At 43.2% G+C, this 5,941-nt stretch overlaps 1 long non-coding RNA gene across 1 annotated transcript; it reads right to left on the bottom strand.

The window, feature by feature from the left end:
* Window positions 1-3,659: 3,659 nt before the first annotated feature.
* LOC124861862 lies at window positions 3,660-5,612 on the bottom strand. The gene is made up of 2 exons (XR_007036775.1): window positions 5,232-5,612; window positions 3,660-5,161 (listed from the first exon to the last, which is right to left on the bottom strand). It is a non-coding gene; the product is annotated as an uncharacterized LOC124861862 (long non-coding RNA).
* Window positions 5,613-5,941: the final 329 nt, after the last annotated feature.

Here is a 5,941-nt window from a genome sequence, read left to right as displayed (position 1 = left end):
AGGCTGTGTTCTCTCTCCTCTGCTCTTCTCCCTGTACACCAACAGCTGCACCTCCAGTCACCAGTCTGTCAAGCTTCTGAAGTTTGCGGACGACACCACCCTGATCGGACTCATCTCTGATGGTGACGAGTCCGCGTACAGATGGGAGGTGGACCATCTGTTGGACTGGTGCAGCCAGAACAACCTTGAGCTCAACGCTCTAAAGACAGTGGAGATGGTTGTGAACTTCAGGCAGAACCCAGCCCCACCTGCCCCCATCACCCTCTGTGACTCCACAATTGACACTGTGGAATCTTTCCGCTTCCTGGGAACCATCATCTCCCAGGATCTCAAGTGGGAGCCAAACATCAGCTCCCTCATCAAGAAAGCCCAGCAGAGGATGTTCTTCCTGCGGCAGCTGAAGAAATTCAACCTGCCAAAGACTATGATGGTGCACTTCTACACAGCCATCATTGAGTCCATCCTCACCTCCTCCATCACCATCTGGTACGCCGCTGCTACAGCCAAGGATAAGGGCAGGCTGCAGCGTGTCATTCGGTCTGCTGAGAAGGTGATTGGCTGCAGTCTACTGTCGCTCCAGGAACTGTACACCTCCAGGACCCTGAAGCGGGCAGGGAAGATTCTGGCTGATCCCTCCCACCCCGGTCACAGACTCTTTGAGACTCTCCCCTCTGGCAGGAGGCTGCGGTCCATCCGGACCAAAACCTCACGCCACAAGAACAGTTTTTTCCCATCTGCCACCAGCCTGGTTAACAAAGCCCGGAAACCACCCTGACATTCCCCCTTTCCCCCACACCCCCCCTTTTTTTGCTGACAGGACACCTGTAACCTGTAACTCTATGCGTTACATTAACGTTCAGCTTGGACTCCTGCTTACTTGCACTGCTTTACTTGCACAATGATCACCTGCACTGTTGTATTGCTCTTGCATCTTATACTGCTCTATATTTACTCTCACTCACTTAAAACTGTGCACTTATATTTATATTATATTGTAGATATGTTTGTACTGTTTAATTTGTACTGTATTGCACCGACTACGCCAAAACAAATTCCTTGTATGTCCAAAAACGTACTTGGCAATAAAGCTTTTCTGATTCTGATTCTGATTCTGATTCTAAACCATTCCATACAACATAAGGGTCTTTATTTGTGATGCTTTTCTATAGCTTCTCTTAGTAGCTTCTCTTTGCTGCTTTGATCTCCTTGGTCAGTTTTTGTTCCTGGCCCAGTCCCCACTGTTGTGAGCCTCTTCCTTATCCTTACTTGGCTTCCACAGATGAGAAGTGAACCAAGGTTTTGTGAAGAAATGAAAAGGGGACCAGAAATTTCAGCCTGACCCAACAGATGAAAGTTTAAAGTTTTATTGAGATCTGTAGACATAGCTTGGCAGGAAGCCAACATGAGACCAGGAACCTCTGAGAGCAGACAGACATGTTAGCGGCTGAGCAGAGAACTGTGGGCATTCAACCCTAATCCGGGTGAGGGTAAGGAAGCCAATTTGTGGCTCCTCGGGGCTGTAGGCTGGTGATAGCGGGATGATGTCACAGAGGCTATGCCAGACTTTAAATGAGACTCCATTGTTTAACATAACCCAATAGGTTAGTGGAATTCAGTAGTCAGGAGACAGAAACAGGGTTGAAGTCGGGGACGTGGTAACAGGCAACAGCATGAGGGGACTTGGCTTGAATCGGTAGACAAGGCACAAAAACAGGGTCAGATATGGAGGCAGGTACAGGCAGACAGATCCAGGGGTTAGGCAGGAGGCGGCAGTCAGGAGGCAGAAACAAGGTCGATTTCCAGAGATCAGAGGCCAGGGAGATATCCAACAATGCTGTGCGCTGACAAAACAGTGCACAGCATATAAAGCCAGGACAACAGGTGGAATGAGTGAGGCATGATTAGGGTGCTGCTAGGGGAGAAGCAGGTGAAAACAATGTGATTGCTTCTGCACACAGAGGTTTAGAGGCAGACAGGGGTGGTGCAGACAAACAGACCCTAATCATAACAGATTTATTGTTATTGTAAGTATTTTGCAAAAGTTCTTTGTCTGCTCACACATGTCACATCATCATTTCTGTTCTGTACACTATAAAACAAACAAAATCAATGCTGCTGGAGGAGCCATGACTGTCTAGTCAATATGGATTTTATGGAACCAAATAGTGCTCAATGTTCCCCGAAGCATTTTGTTTGGGGTGCTTAGGGAGCATGTAGTTATCATTCGGTTTTATAGTCTATACGGTCCCTGTACAACCAAAGCAAAAGCTATGTCCAGTTTATGTGTTTTTGGTAGCAATGACAGACTTTCCAATGCAGGATAAATTCTGCCGCGAATGTCCCTCATCATTGTTTCTGTTGGAGTAGTCATGAAGAGAAGGGATCTTATGGACCCCCAAATATATCATATAAATAAAAATACTGAAGATACTATCAAGCTGAACTTAACATCCTCCATATGGATGGCAGGGCTTATTCTGAGAAATCCAGTAAGTAGGGGGAGTTCAGACTAAAGCAAATGGTTCTCCAAATCAAAAAGTCAGCTTTGATAGTTCAGGATCAGAATTTTTTATTTTTTTTTATTTTTTTTTTATGAAGCTCCCATTTAGTGGTTCTCAAATTCCCAAAGATGGTGGATTGATGGATTAGTGGGTTAAGGATACGAGTGTTTGTATTGAATCACAAATCACTCATTCAGTGATTTATAAATTAACCGAATAATTTTAAAGTCTATGCTCTGGGATACAGGGAGCAGCTGTAAGGAATTGAGAATTGGGGTGATGTGCTCTACTTTATTAGTTTTAGCGACAACTTGGGCTGCAGCCTACTGGATAGGCTGCAGCTCTCTGATTGACTATTTAGGCTGACCTGTGAAGACACTGTTGCAGTGATCAATTGGTATTTAATGTAATCAGTTAATACTTTTTCACTTTCTCTTTTTACTATCAATCAAATTATGTAGACTGATGGTAATTAAAATAAAATGTGGGAAGTTTGAAAGTTTTGGTCAGTCGTCAATGGAAACAATCTAGTAAACAGATCATCACTGGGTGTAGTTTTTGAACAAATGACAGAGAAAAGAATTACTCATGGCATAAAAGGGCTTAGAAAAGAGGAAACCAGTGAAACAATTACAGTGTAGCCAGAACATTGCAGATTTTGGTAGCAAAATGAAATCCTTGTAATGACAATGAGGAACAATATCACAATTGAGTTTATCCTGCCAAACCTTTTCATGCATTTGTGTCAGAAGACCTTGTACTTTTCAGCAGGAAACAAAACAGAGGAAGTGAGAGATATGACACATTTTCCTCCTTTTCAAAATGCATAACTGATTATGACAGGATGTGATATTATTGTAGCACTAGTTATTTGCATCTCACTGCAGTGAAATGAACTCATTTCATGGTCTGCTGGGTGGTTCGGGGAGAGCACAAATAAGTGAGAATTGCCACTTGTCCTGCATTTCGATTGTTGGGGCTCGGAGCAGTACTAAGATGAGTGAGTAGGAGAAATGTGAAAATTAAGTCTCAATAATGCCCAGCCACAGTGCACATCACTGCTTAGACATTTGCATATTGCTTTCCTTCTCATGTACAAAAATAAGATGGATCATTTCCTGAGTGTTTTAGCCCAGAGGAGGTAGGAATTGGAAGGAGCTCTCCTATTACTGATGTCAGTTTCAACCTTCTGCACTGAGTTGAGATTTGTGAACTCATCTAGAACTCCTACAATCTAATGAGGCAATGTAATTTTCAGTTGCTACTTTTAGTATTCATCTTCAAGAAATCATTGCCATATTAATTCCAAGTGTTATAATTATTGCAGACGAATGGGACTATGTGGAGGCAGGCAGTCTGCAAGTCTACTCAAGATTTACAAAGATAAATTTGATTTTGTTTTACATTCTTGAGCCACAACATGGTATTTTACCTAAAAGAGACACATTATATATAGTTTAAGTTTTATTTTTATTTTCATTATAACTTGTGGTTTTTGTAGCTGTGGAAGAGTGGACTAGATATTTACCCTTCTAACTTCTAAGGGGGTCATGGCAGTTTGGTTGTATGGTCCAGATTGTGTTTTGTGGATCTGAGGATGTTCTCCTGAATCATTTTGTGCTGCGTAATATGCATGCAGGGGGAGATTTTAACCAGAGCACAACCTGAGATTCTTCCCACCATATCTACCACTTTGTTTCTAATCCTGTTTGTGCTGTTCTAGAACAGGACCTAAAAGGTGTAGTCATTCAGAAGACATTATAAACATGGTTTTCAATCGGAAAAAGGTGGACTGCTCCTTCCAGGTAGAGGTTTTAATTTAGCTTCTTGCAGATTTGCTTAATATTCCTGGGGTCTTGTTCATGAGTGATAATAACACAGACAGAATGTGGCCTGGTGTCATATAGCAGGCACTTCTCCAATTTGTCATGGTGAAGAAAGAGCTGATCCAAAAAGAAAAGCTCTTGAATAAATCTGTCAATCTGCATTGCGACCGTGATGACCATGAGATCTGGATAAAGACTGAATGAAAACCTGGACACATCCATTCATCTATTGTCTACACCTGCTTATCCTTGCAAGTCTGAGATGGTGCCCATCTCCAGCAGTCATTTACCATAAAGTAGGGCAAACCCAGAACTCATTGGAGAGAGTGCATATCCTTTCTAACCTAGTAATGTCCAGGTATCCTCTAAAATGAGCAAGAGAGTACTGCCATGTCTGGGTTTCTTAACTGGACCCATTACTGCTGTGACTCATCTCAGATAACGTTGGATGGAAGGACAGATCAATGAACCTCTTTTTTTATAAAACAAATTGTATTAAATCTTAATGCAACATACTGCACCAAATACGGCTCTCTTTTATACCTCTTTTTGGCAGCTAGCTCAAGGAGGTTGAGTAACATTCTAATGATTAGATAAATAGATACATAATCAATTGGTTGTTTGATTCACAAGTATTTGAAACTTTCTGATCTCCGTTTTGGGCGTGCTTAGCAAGTATTCACAATTTCATGCATTCATTGTCATGACCACAGAACCAGGAGACTCTAGAGCAGCGCACAGGAGAAACATTAACGTTTTAAAACTGTTCATTGAAAATAATGTTTCTGGGCAGCGTCAGGACTTGGTAGCCGGTTGGCTTCAGGAAACGGCTCACTAGGGGAAAGAGAGCGATTACTATCAGGCAGATGAGCTTGGATATGAGGAAGAGTAGTTTGAGGCTTACTTGTGGGTAAGGGTGGTGAGTCCGGGGAGAGATGAGCAAGCCACCTAGGTGGAGGTTGGCTGGCAAGGGTGCCGTGTGAGCGGATTGCTCCAGATGGTGTACGATTTTGGAAGGTGGACAGGCAGAGCAGGTGAAGCGAGGAGCGAGTGTTGAATTAGATCTGGTGGATCCAGAGAGGTCCTTGGGCAGGAGTGAATTCAATGAAGTTTTCACCATAAGCGGGAGACTAGCCACAGCAGTTATCAGGGAACGGGCTTGCTGACAGCCAACAGGGAAAACGACCAGAGCCACAGAGGGTTATCCAGAGTAGGACTGCTGACAGCAACCTTGAGGCAGTAACAGAGCTGGGTTAGATGCAGGCGACACAAAGGCAGGTTCAGAGCAAGGTTGATTTGGTCTGATTACGATCCAACACCTCCTCCAGAGTCCCAGCTGCTTAAGTATCCACATGCTGATTGCTCCAAATGCAGCACAGCTGTGAGCTGTTGGGCTGCTCCAGCGCCTGCCTGCCGCACCCTGGTGAAGAAAGGGAGAATAACACTCACACAGTACACAATACCTGCACTCAGCTCCGTGGCCTGACACTCATGCATTGTTTTGACAAATTTCAGCTATATTTATATTCATTTTTCAGACACTTCTTACAGTGCCACAATTATATTGTGACTCATAGTGCATTTAATAATGAACATTAAAATTTCCATCTTTCA

Source organism: Girardinichthys multiradiatus, chromosome 24 (assembly GCF_021462225.1).
Source record: "Girardinichthys multiradiatus isolate DD_20200921_A chromosome 24, DD_fGirMul_XY1, whole genome shotgun sequence".
Taxonomy (NCBI): Eukaryota; Metazoa; Chordata; class Actinopteri; order Cyprinodontiformes; family Goodeidae; genus Girardinichthys; species Girardinichthys multiradiatus.
The sequence above is the reverse complement of the archived record's forward strand: the minus strand, read 5'-3'. Positions and strand labels throughout refer to the sequence as shown.